Raw genomic sequence first — 13,965 nt, forward strand, 5'->3', positions numbered from 1 at the left:
CTTGTTAGCTTTGCTACAGTTTGCAACATTTGATGAATGAAATTAGGTCAGGCAATTCTGGTTTGGGTTGCAAAGGGTTTGCAGCAATTTATTTTATCTCTCCCTTTCATTTGCCTTATGATCTTTTAACTCCTTATTCTTTCGTTTCCTCCTTCCCCTTTATCCCTGTTTTTCCCTCAAAACCCCTCATAAACTCTTTTTCGGGCTCCCGAGCTTCTTTTTGTTTAAGACCTATTAAACCCTGCTAAACCCCGTTACCATTTATTAAACGCCCAAAAACCTTTAAATCATGCATTTACCTTTGTTTTCATTTTTAATCCATTACCGCGCGCATATAATAAAGTTTTTAATCGCTCTGTCATTTTACATGTCACATCGTTCAACGAACATGTGTGTTAATCGTCAGTCGTCTGATCCTTCGTTTGATAATCCAAAGCCATTCGCAAGCCCTCTCCCCATAAGCTGATAATCCGTTAACCCGCGGGTAAGCGGTTTCCCGCTTGCCACATGTCGCATTTTTGTTGGATCGTGCCTCGCGTTACAGAAACCGCCTGCAGCCCAAAGGCGGTGCGGGGAAACCTCCTGCCCGTGAAACCGCTCATCTCGTACGTCTCCCCGCCGACTATCTACCCTGCAACTTTTGCGTGCGATGACCATCGGATCTGCCTAGCGGTGATCCGATGGCCCTCATTCACCCCGTTCGTCCATCTCTCGATAGCCTTCATAATTAAATCTTCGTCGTTGATTTTTATCATCTGACGGCCCATGTTCATTCGTCTGTTTGCGCTATTTCCCGATAGCTACCTAGATCCAATCTGCACCATTCATTTTCGCGATCTTACGGCTGATATTGCCTTTGTGTCTTCCATCGCCTCCCGCCAGTTACAGATGTAATTTTTGTGTTTGTAGCAGTCTTGTGCACCTGATTAAGAAAGGAGATCATGGTTGAATACTTAGCGCATTCATTATGCAACCACTGCATTTAAAGACAGAATGGCCAAAGGACAGAAAGGACATCCTCGAGCAGTTCACCATTTAGCAGTTATGGAAATGCATTCAAATCATATTTCACCTATTCAAGAAGGACATCAAAGTATAGAAAGAGCCATTTTGTTCATTAAATACAATCAAACTATTATCAGAGACCCATATTTAATTGTAAATGAGGTTGGTGGTCAATTAAGACCCCTCCACGCATGGCCTAGCAGAGGAATTTTGTAAACAGACTCTATATATATCCAGGAAAAAGATGTAATCAGGTTGATGAGTGTTATTCTATTGTAAGCTTCAACTTCTAGAGACTATAACTACTATGTAACCTGCAGCTTTTGGTCTACATTTACAGCTAATACAAGCTTCTTTTACTGTTGATTGCTCACTTTCCACTTCTTCTTCTTATTCTAGGTTGTGCCTGTTTTGCATTTATTCATGTGCTGTTAATGTTTAGCATTAGAGGGGCTGTCATCCCACCTCTGTGTTAGGATTTAGCATGTATCATTGAATTTGTTTGCAGGTTTCTATTATTTTAATACCAGAGAGCTGTCATCATGTCTGTGTATTAGAAAATAGATTTACAAACCTTTTAACTGGTTGCAACTGGCCATCATAGAGTCCTGTGCATCTGCTGGTGTGATCAGTCTTCTCCATCATCACATTTTCCTTAAACTGTGAGTAATTGGTGGTTAAAAGTGTTGTAGTCTGGGGGTGTTCACCCATGTTTGGGGTCAAGCACAGTAGAAGTGGTTATTTGGCTTGAATATGCAGCATTTCTTTCATTCATCCACCATTTATCCAACATTTCGTTGAGTTTGTAATGTTCCCGAGCATCTCTGATATACAACCTAGGAGAGTTTCTTGGGGTGATAACATTAATTGGTGCTGTTGCCAGGGAGAGGAGAATTGAAGCTCAGCTTCCCTAGGAGAACGACACAACTTCAAGCTTTGATGACAGACAAGGTTTGAACACAATTTCTGGTTGTAATCATCTGTCTGGCGACTCCATTGGAGGAAGACCATCTTTGACGACTCCACCTTGAAGTTCTAGCTCAGTTTATGAGACATACTCGAAGAAATTCTCAAAAATTACCAGTTGAATCAATGCCTGAACCTGAGAGGACTGTTAAATCGAAGAAAGCTTCACAGAAAGGGGCATCAGGGTCAGGTAAGCCTAAGAAGTCTCATGCATCTCTGAAAGATAAAGTTGTTGTTGAAGATTTACAGTTTGAACATTTAGAAATCAACACTGTTAATAAGGAAAAACCTTCAGAGACCAGTTCAGCCCCTTGTGCAGTTAGTTCTCCTTTGAATTTCAGTCCAAAGAAAGCATCCTATTCAGTCCAAAATATCCCTTTATCTCTGCCATCCATCACATTTCTCCCTACCATCCAATCTGCTAATATTCTTCCAAATATTCCAGTGATGGCAGGATAGCAAGCACCTACGAGGATAGAAAGAATTGTAGCTGCCAGATATGGACCATTGGTATTGCATGTGCCTTTAAATCCTATGTCTGTCAGAGAATATCAAAAATATATGCCTAAATTCACTGGCATAGAGGGAGTAACAACAGAAGGACACCTTGAAGCTTTTTACAGTTGTGCTGATAATTTAGATATAAATGAAAATGATGTGTGGATGAGAGTTTTTGTCCAGAGCCTTGATGGAGAAGCTAGGAAGTGGTTCAGAGAATTACCCCAGAGATCAATAATAGATATTGAAGCATTATATGATGCATTTTTGAGGTAATGGGGAGATAAAAAGGATTTGATGTATTATCATACTGAGTTTGGTAATCTGAAGAGGGAAAATGGGGAATCAATTCCTGATTTTAATAAAAGATTCAATCGAATGTACAGTAAGATACCAGCCGAGGTAAAGCCTACTCCTACCTCTGCCAAACTCACTTATGCCAATGCTTTTGACTCTGATTTCTGCCTATTATTGAGAGAAAGGAGATGTGCCACTCTAGCTGACATGCAGGATGCAGTACTAGAAGTAGAGTCTAATATCATGGCTATAGAGAAACAAAAGGTCAAGCTGACAAAAGGAGGAAGAGAGGTCAGGCTTCTACTTCATTTGCTTCATCTTTAGAGCCTAAATTAGACAAGATGACTAAGATGATAGAGTCATTAGCTGCTGAAATTTCTAAGCTGAAAGTTGAATAGAATTCAGGGAAAACAAGGCAGCAGAACACATTTGCTCCAAGAAACCCCAATCCATTCAGAAGAGCAAATGAGCAGTTACAAATTATGCAGAGGGGTGAAGATTCAAAAGAAGATCAGAAAGTTAAAGCTCCTTTCCAAAATGTAGTCATGGAGGAGGAACAATTTGAAGAAGATGAGGATGAAATTCACTGCATGGAAGATAAAGGCAGCGCTGCATTTTTGACATTGGCTGAGTATGAACAATCATTGCTGCAGGAACAAGACAGTCAAGAGTGGGATAGAGAAGCTGTCCTACAAGCTGAGCAGCAGTAGAGATATAATCTAAGATCCAATGCAAAGAATGTCAAAGAAAATTCTGCCCAAAGAGCTGTTGTCCAAACAGAACCACAAAATATCAAGCAAAGAAGACCAGCAGTTGATCCAGTCATCCTCAAAGCTCCAGTTCAAGAGGTAAAAAGTTCTGATAAATCATCTTCTTCTTTCAGCTTTGAGTCAGAAGTTCAGAAATTGAAAATATCTGTGCCTCTGGTTGAGTTGGTGAAGAGTGAAATATTTAGAAAGCCTATCCTTGAAGCCCTTGAGCTAGAAATCAAACAAACCTCCACTGACTCCATTAATTTGCAAGATGACAAGCCTACCATTGTGCTCAACCCCATGATTGAACCTACTGATAATAATTCTCCATCTTTTTATGTCTCCTTTACCATTCATAACAAAATCCTCCACAATTGCCTGCTAGACACAGGGGCCAGCCACAATTTAATGCCTAAAGCTGTCATGGAAGAGTTAGGCCTTGATATCACTAGACCCTATCATGATTTATTTTCTTTTGATTCAAGGAAGGTGAAATGTCTTGGATTGATTAAGGATCTGGCCATTACCTTAACTCAGCTGCCCATGAAGAGTATGATGATGGATATTGTGGTAGCATATGTCCCTCCAAAGTTTGGCATGTTGCTGTCCAGAGGGTGGATTAAGAGACTAGGTGGGACCTTACAGAATGATCTATCTTATGCAATTGTCCCAGTTTTTGGAGGAGAAAGCAGGATATTGTATAGAGAAGCACAGTTGGCATATATCATCAGTGATGAGAAGAATCCTACAAATCATCCCATTTATGCAGTGGACACTGATTTTGAAGCATGCATTCTCCAAATAGAAGAGTCTCAGAAGGCCTCAATGTAGATCAGGAAACCAACAGTTCAGGCCAAATAAGAGCAAAGAAGTCAGATTTGGGAGATGTTCTTTGATGGAGCGTGTTCCAAAGAGACTGCAGGAGCAGGGGTGGTGCTAGTGTCTCCAGAGAAAGAAAGCATTCAGCTGTCTTTTAAGCTGGTTTTTCAAGTCACAAACAATATATTAGAATATGAAGCTTTGTTGTTGGGCCTTAATGCAACAAAAGACAGAGGAATCAAGAATCTGAAAGTGTTTGGAGATGTTGATTTAATCATTTAGCAAGTGAATAAAACATTTCAGGCAAAGCACCCAAGGCTGAAAGCGTATAGAGATGAGGTATGGAGAATCAGAGATTCTTTTGATTTTTTCTGTATTTCATACATTCCTAGAGCCCAAAATCAGCTTGCTGATGCACTTGCTGTTTCTGCCAGTCTATTTATACCTCCCATGCCTCCTAGATTAATATATGAAGTCCAAATGAAGTACAAACCTTCCTTGCCTGATAATGTCCACCATTGGAAAGTTTTTGATGATGATGATGAGATAAATAGGTTCCTTCAAGTCATTGATGAATTTTTTGAGATGAAAATTGACCAAGAAAATGATGCCTTGGAAGAAAACCCCCAGTCCCAGCTTAGAAATAAAATTGGTAAAGACAGCATTGTCCAACTTCCTAGTAACCATATTCCTAAGGGTCTAATTCCTCTTGAAAGACTGTTTGACCAGAATGATGTGCCTTACAAGGCTGCCCAAAAAGAAGACCAATTTGCAGTCTGTAAGCATGACATAGGAAGTCCAGGTCAGCCTAGGTATGTGAATTTGTCCACTCATTTATCTGCTGATCAAAGTGCTGAATGTTGCAATTTAATGAGGAAATTTGCTGATGTGTTTGCCTGGGAATATAGTGACCTGAAAACTTATGATAAGAATATAACTCAGCATAAAATCCCTCTGGAAAAAGACATTATTCCTTTCAAACAGAATCTGAGACCAATAAATCCTATGCTTCTTCCTTTAATTGAAAAAGAAATTAAAAAGTTGATGGTTGCCAAGATCATTGTCCCTCTTAGATATTCAAAATGGGTAGCCAATCTAGTGGTGGTGAGGAAGAAGAGTGGAGAAATCAGACTCTGTGTTGATTTCTGAAATTTAAACAAATGCTCAAAGAAAGACAACTATCCTCTGCCAAAGATGGAGCATTTGTTACAGAAAGTCTCAGGAGCAAAAGTGATGTCTTTCTTGGACGGATTTTTAGGCTTCAATTAGATTGTTGTGCACCCAGACGATCAAGAAAATACTGCATGTACCACTCCTTGGGGCACTTTTATGTATGCCAAAATGCCATTTGGATTGATGAATGTTGGAGCCACCTTTCAAAGAGCTATGGACATAGCATTTGTGGGAGAGAAGGACAAATTTGTGCTTATCTACCTTGATGATATAACAATTTACTCCAGCAGCCATCAAAATCATTTGTAGCATTTGAAAAAAGTGTTTCTGAAGTGCAGGAGGTTTGGGATATCAGTCAATCCCAAAAAATCTCAATTTGCTTTGCAAGAAGGCAAGTTGTTAGGACATGTTGTATCTGCTGCAGGTGTTCAAATTGACCCAGAAAGAGTAAAGGAAATACAGACTTTGTCTGTCCCTAGATCAAAGAAGGATATCCAGTCCTTTCTGGGTAAAATAAATTTTGTAAGGAGGCTTATTCCAAATTTTGCGGAATTGGTCAAGCATGCGACCTCCATGTTGAAGAAAGGATCAGAGGTAAGATGGACTGATACAGCAAGACAATCCTTTGAGTCCATTAAAAAGGATATTATGGAGGCTCCCACATTAATAAGTCCAGATTACAGCAAGGAGTTTCATGAGTTTTCATCTGTGTTTGAAGATACCATTGCATCAGTTTTATTGCAGCAAGATGAAGAAGGTTCAGAGCATCCAGTGACATTTTTCAGCAAGAACTTGAGGGATGCTGAACTAAGGTATGATATTATAGAAAAACAAGCATATGCTCTTATTAAATCCTTAAAGGCTTTCAGATTTTATATCTTGCATTCCAAAATAATTGCATATGTACCCTCTGTTGCAATAAAAGATGTCTTGACACAACCTGATGCTGATGGAAGAAGGGCAAAATGGATTGCAAAGATGTTAAAATTTAACATAGAGCTGAAACCCACTAAGCTGGTCAGAGGTCAGGGGCTTGGCAAGTTATTGGCTAAAGAAAATTGCAGGTCTTTAGATAATGGTTTCCTATGCACAATTGCAGAGAAAGGTCAGGCAGAAGAAGAGGAAGTAGCTTAAACAAAGGGAAAACAGTCAGTGGCCGAGAATCTAGCTATTTGTAATTGGTATGCTGAAATAATTAATTTCTTGCTGAAGCTAGATATCCCTCCAGAATTTGCTCAAAGTTAGGCCAGAACTTTAAAACTTAGAGCAACAAAGTATTGCATTATGGAGAATCTGCTCTACTGGAGGGATCCATCTGGAATATTTTTGAGGTGTTTGGACAAAGAACAGTCAATAGAAGTCATGCAGCAGTTTCATTCCAACATGTGTGGAAGACACCATTATTGGAAGACCACAGCCCACAAAATTCTCAGAGCTGGGTACTACTGGCCCACTTTATTTTCTGATGTATTTTCTTTTGTTAAATCTTGTGACAGGTGCCAAATATTTGAATGAAAACAACAGTTGAAGTCCCTACCTCTAAAACCAATTCAAGCAAAAGGACCTTTTCAGCAGTGGGGTTTGGATTTCATTGGAGAAATCAATCCACATTCCAGTGGCCAGCACAGATGGATATTAGTAGCCACTGATTATTTCACAAAGTGGATTGAAGCAGTCCCTACTAGGAAGGCTGATCATAATGTGGTCATGAAATTTTTAACAGAAAATATTTTCACCAGATTTGGTTGTCCACATAAATTAGTCACAGATAATGCAGCAGCCTTCAGGGCAAAAGAATTGGTGGAAATGTGTGATTCAATGGGCATTAAACTTGTTCATTCCACCTCATATTATCCACAGGGAAATGGTATAGCAGAATCCTCTAATAAAATCCTGATCAGGATAATTAAAAAGCTGTTAGAGGACAATAAAAAGAATTGGGATTCAAAGCTCAAGTATGCACTGTGGGCTGACAGAGTGACCATTAAAAAATCCACAGGCAATTCTCCTTTCAAGATGGTATATGGCATTGATGCTATATTCCAAATTCAATTAATTCTCTGTGTGGTAAAATTCATTTAAGAAGAGTAGGATGAGGAAGAATGCATGGCAAAGAGGATCACTAATCTAGCAGAAATACATCAGATTAGAGAATAGTTGGTTGAGAAGGCTACAACACATCAGAGAAGGATTAAGGAAGCCTTTGACAAAAAGGCAAAAACAAATAACTTTCAAATTGGTGACTTGGTTTTGAAGTGGGATGCATTGAAAGAGAAGAAAGGCAATCATGGGAAATTTGATACTTTCTGGACAAGGCCTTTCATTATTTCACAGGTTCAAGGGAAAAACACCTTCATACTGAGAAGTATGGGAGGAAAAGCAGTTTTTGATGGCCCAGTTAATGGGCAGTTTTTGAAAGTTTATGTTGTTTAAGGTCTTTGGCCTTAAAGGCTGTAAATATTTTGTTTTTATCAATTTTATGTAGGCAAAGTAGACTCCATGCCCAATGGAACACTAGGAATTTTGATTAATTGGTTTTCAGCTGGAAAGGCATTGGTCTGCAGGTTCTTGAGACCTCACAGGGAGGATCTCATCCCCAGAAGGAGCCAGTGTTAGCTCTGCTACAGTTTGCAACATTTGATGAATGAAATCAGGTTAGGCAATGCTGGTTTGGGTTGCAAAGGGTTTGCAGTAGTTTATTTTATCTCTCCCTTTCATTTGCCTTATGCTCTTTTAACTCCTTATTCCTCTGTTTCCTCCTTCCCCTTTATCCCTGTTTTTCCCTCAAAACCCCTCATAAACTCTTTTTCGGGCTCCCGGGCTTCTTTTTGTTTAAGACCTATTAAACCCTGCTAAACCCCGTTACCCTTTATTAAAAGCCCAAAAACCTTTAAAACCTGCATTTACCTTTGTTTTAATTTTTAATCCATTACCGCGCGCATATAATAAAGTTTTTAACCACGCTGTCATTTTACCTGTCACATCGTTCAACGAACATGTGTGTTAATCATCAGTCGTCCGATCCTCCGTTTGATAATCCAATGCCATTCGCAAGCCCTCTCCCCATAAGCCGATCGTCCGTTAACCCGCGGGGAAGCGGTTTCCTGCCTGCCACATGTCGCATTTTTGTTGGATCGCGCCCCGCATTACGGAAACCGCCTGCAGCCCAAAGGCAGTGCGGGGAAATCGCCTGCCCGCGAAACCTCTCATCTCATACGTCTCCCCACCGACTATCTACCCTGCAACTTCTGCGTGCGATAACCGTCGGATCTACCCAGCAGTGATCCGATGGCCCTCATTCACCCCGTTTGTCCATCTCCTGATAGCCTTCATAATTAAATCTCTGCTGTTAATTTTTATCATCCGACGGCCCATGTTCATTCGCCTATCTGCGCTATTTCCCGATAGCTACCTAGATCCAATCTGCACCGTTCATTTTCGCGATCCGACGACTGATATTGCCTCTGTGTCTTCCATCGCCTCCCGCCAGTTACAAATGTAATTTTCGTGTTTGTAGCAGTCCTGTGCACCCGAAGAGGAAAGGAGCTCATGGTTCAATACTTAACGCATTCATTCTGACCCCACTACATTTAAAGACAGAATGGCCGAAGGACAAAAAGGACATCCTCAAGCAGTTCAACCATTTAGCAGTTATGGAAATGCATTCAAATCATATTTCACCTATTCAGGAAGGACATCAGAGTACAGAAAGAGCCATTTTTTTCATTAAAGACAATCAAACTGTTATCAGAGACCCATATCTAATTGTAAATGCGGTTGGTGGTCAATTAAGACCCCTCCATGCATGGCCTAGGAGAGGAATTTTGTAAATAGACTCTATATATATCTAGGAAAAAGATGTAATCAGGTTGATGAGTGTTATTCTGTTGTAAGCTTCAACTTCTGGAGATTGTAACTATTGTGTAACCTGCAACTTCTGGTTTGCATTTCCAACTAATACAAGCTTCTTTTGCTGTTGATTGCTCACTTTCCACTTCTTCTTCTTATTCCAGGTTGTGCCTATTTTGCATTTATTCACGTGCTGTTAATGTTTAGCATTAGAGGGGCTGTCATACCACCTTTGTGTTAGGATTTAGCATGTATCATTGAATTTTTTTACAGGTTTCTGTTATTTTAAGACCAGAGAGCTGTCATCCTGTCTGTGTATTATAAACAGATTTACAGACCTTTTAACTGGTTGCAGCTGGCCATCACAGAGTCCTGTGCATCTGCTGGTGTGATTAGTCTTCTCCATCATCACATTTTCCTTAAATTGTGAGTAATTGGTGGTTAAAAGCGTTGTAGTCTAGGGGTGTTCACCCATGTCTGGGGTCAAGCAAAGTAGAAGTGGTTATTTGGCTTGAATATGCAGCATTTCTTTCATTCATCCCCTATTTATCCAACATTTCGTTGAGTTTGTAATGTTCCCGAGCATCTCTAATATACAACCTAAGAGAGTTTCTTGGGGTGATAACATGACTCTGCGTTCCAAAGCTCCTCTTTCCTTTAATTCGTCAAAGACATTTGGAAACCATTTAATCAAAACGTCATGGCCTCTCAACTTCTTTGTTTTCAAGAGAACTTAAAATGATCAAATTCAATGGCTATCTCTTGGGCTAAGCAAAAGAAAGAAGGAGATGAAAAAACCCAGATGAAACCAAAAGATTAAGAGTAGAGTGCTTCAAGGAGGAAGGAGAAGGGACCTTCTCAAATTCCCATAGAACCCACCTAAATTTCTTGGAGGTGCAGCATAGGAAAATTTTGCTTGATGGGAAAAAGAATGGCGAATGAAGAGTAGATACCTATGGCTTCAAGCAAGGGATGAAAACATCAATTTTTTTCATCACTATGATATCCCCTTTGGGCTAATCCACTCTTGTTAATATTGTAACAATTTCTATAATTAAAATACCAATGGATGAGATATGGGACGCAAATTTTAGAGCTTAGGGAGGAGGTTGCTTAGGAAGTTGTACATGTGGTTGTTAATGCCAATCATTGTATGACTAGTGGGCATTAAATGGGCTAACTATACATTAAATTAAGCTGGAGGAAGAGAGAACAAGAGCCATACCTCTCTTGGAAAAATGTGCAAGGGAATAAGGACATAAATTAAATTATGATGGGTTGCACTGATAGGGAAGTTACACTAGTTAGGTACACGTCCATGCAACTGCAGTAGTGGGATACCACGAAGTAAACTTTTGGTTGAAGGAAGATATTCATAGGGCGATTCATTCATTCAAGGAGGGGATCATGATTCAATCAATCATTGAAGGGGTGGAATTCTTCATGAGAAGAGGGATAAGAAAAATAATGCTAAGAGATTTTGGAAGGGGGAAAATCGCTTTGGTGGTAGTTCAACTAAAGAAAACCAGAGAGATTGCTGGAAGAGAATCATAGAGTGTTGTCTTGCCTTATGAATGATGAATCCACTAGAAGTGGCTTGCTTAAGGACTAGTGAACCCACTTGAAGTGGCTTGCTTGATGAACCCACTAGAAGTGGCTTACCTAAGGACTCATGAACCCACTAGAAGTGGCTTGCCTAAGGACTAATGAACCCGCTAGAAGTGGATTTCCCTATGAATGATGAACCCACAGGGAATCTTCTATATTGATGAACCTATTGGCGAGGAGAGAGACACCCAGGTACTTGTGGGGCTAATGAACCACTAGGTGCAACCATGGGGCTGATAACACAAGTGCTTGCACTCAGTGATGAACCACCTCGAGAAGTGACCTCTATGCTCCTATAATAGCTTATCCAACTGATGAACCTTACTGTGCTAGAATGAAACTCCTCGCCTGGAATTGAGCTAAGACTGTATATGCTGGCAAGAACCATTTCATGGATGTTGATTGAGTTAAAGGTTCCTGTGGTGTAACAACTAAGATATATTTAGAACACCCGAGAGAAATACGTCGTGTTTATTGTATCTAGCAACATTGGTTTTATTCCTTTGAGAATTATTCCTCAATATATGATCAAATTTGGCCAAGGGGTGATTGGCTACAAGAAATACTATAATGTAAGCCAATCTAAGGTTGGGTGGAGAGTTGAAGTCCCAATCGCAATTTCCAGTTTATTACTCAATATAAGATAAGTGGTTTACTTATGCTCTTGTTTGTGTGGTGTCGTACCACTAGATTTAATAATATGGTCTTTTGGCAAGTATTATTTTTATTTACAATCTATGCTTTGTGTATGTTAAGTTGTAATGGATAAACATGGTTTTGGGGATATAATGATATTGTTTATATTCCTATGCTCTTTGTATGTTGAGCTCTAAGTAATTAATGATCTTAGTTGTATAATTGTGTATAAGTAAATTGGGAGTCGACTGAGATTCCCTGTAACCGTGTGGTTTATGTTCATGTGTTTACATTCATTTTCATGATATCCATGTATCTTAATGCAATGGCATTGGACTTTCGTGATAGTTTAGTGAAGTCTATGGAATGAGTATTAATTGTGCGCCTCAGCAAGTAAGGTTAATGATTAAGCATGAAAGATTGAAGTCTTCGTGTTTGAGATAGGTTAGATGGGATCTGGATGAGTTTATATTTTTGATCCATTAACTCATAAAGGATGGGGAAATTCTTATAACTACGAATCATATGTGAAAATGTGGGTCAACACAACCTGAAAGAATTTCATAATTTTTTTTTATATATCTGAGAAATTCGTGAAAATAAAGCCAAGATTGAATTAGGAGTCATCCAGGTTGGTATTCAGGTGGGTCATCCTAAAAGCGACATCCACGGGGAGCTCGGATCTGAGTTGGTTGGGGCCTAGGTGAGTCAGGGGTCACCCAGGTCAGGGGGGCGATAACCAATACATGGTAAAGTTGTTCACCAGCTGTGGCGAAGGGGAATAAACTCAACTTTGCTAACACTTATGTGTGTTTCCACCCTTTTGCATGGACAAATATATGATTCGTGGAGTAATTGTGTGGGCACAATGTGGTGGACCCTGATGGGGTGGTAAGGTTTAATAATTCAAACTTATGATGGCAATAACTCCTAATTTTTAAGTCAGATTGGGGAAAAATTTATATCATTAGAAAGGTCTCGATGAGCTTGACACGATGATGATATTAATCTTTAGTTTTAAAGTAGTTGGAAAAAAGAAGAATTTTGTTACCCCATTTCTATGACAAGAGTATGGAGGTCGGGTCAAATATAAGTAACACTTGTCATGGGCCTTGGAGAGTCCAAGGGGATGGGAGGGGCTTTTACATAGTGTTATTAGAGAAAAGGCTCAACATTAGACCTTGGGAATATAGAATGGAGCTATGCTAAAGAGTGTCAATGATGAAGATTCAGCACTTGTGCCTTTGAAGATAAAGGTTGGGGTTCCTGATGCTATATAGTAATGTGATAAGGTTTGTTGCAGTAAATTCAACACTTGAACCTCTAGAGATGAAATGGAGCTCTAGCTTTGAGCGTAGTAGCTAAATATGAATATTAACGTGTGCTACTTATAACATTTGATTTAGGATTACATGACAACTACTATGATGTTTGAATAATTTAACAAATGCATTGTCATTGCATGTGCTTTCTATCTTGTATCTTAAAGTCTGGGCAGTCTATTGTTGTGACCTTGGTTGTTTTTGTTTCTTTAATAGTTGCAGGATTAATTTCATGGTTGTGTGTACAATTATTTGTATAATACCAAAACTATTGGTTAAGTGGTGTGTTCTTACACACTTGGAATGAAATGTGCATGTAAATATTCATATGATATTAGGGATCTGGGAAAAATCCCTATGTTTCTTGTATATGCATGGCATTTCTTGATTTCATTAAATGTTAGGTGTGTGTGTGTGTGTGCATTAATCAGGATGTGGGAATCCCACAATATATATGTTGGAAACCTTTAAGCACTACTAGGGGGGGGTGTGAATCAATAGTGTGACTTCTTAACTATTTTACCTATTTAAACTTCACTTACTGAATCATGCATATAACTAGCAACACATTAGATTATCTCATGCATATAAACCATATAAGTAGCTAAAACAAGATAACCATGAGAGAAACAATAATCATCACATCAAAAACACATCCACACAAGATACACAAGATATCTGGTGGAAAACCCTTCACTGGGAAAAAAACCACCCTTGTTGTTATGTTGTGCTAAATATATATATATTTTTAACAAGATCGTTTACTTATGTATTATAAAACTTCAAGGAACAAGTCCTGTTACATAAGATAGAAGGAACAGTGAGGGGAGGATCCAAAATGGGTACGCAGACCCTTGATCCTTGACAGTGGACTTGTGAAATGCGATTTGAAAAAGATAACGGCTATATTGCCGTACAAACAGGCCTACTAGAAAACAAAATTTACAAGACATAGATCAAGTTACAGTTGCTGGTTGACAGAATCATTGGGCTGAGGCTCCTTTTTTGCGCTGGCCTTTGTCGAGGCCTTTGCTTGCATG

The sequence above is a fragment of the Pinus tabuliformis genome, chromosome 9, assembly GCF_031772625.1.
Source record: "Pinus tabuliformis cultivar Carrire ecotype Pingquan chromosome 9, CPIR1, whole genome shotgun sequence".
NCBI lineage: Eukaryota > Viridiplantae > Streptophyta > Pinopsida > Pinales > Pinaceae > Pinus > Pinus tabuliformis.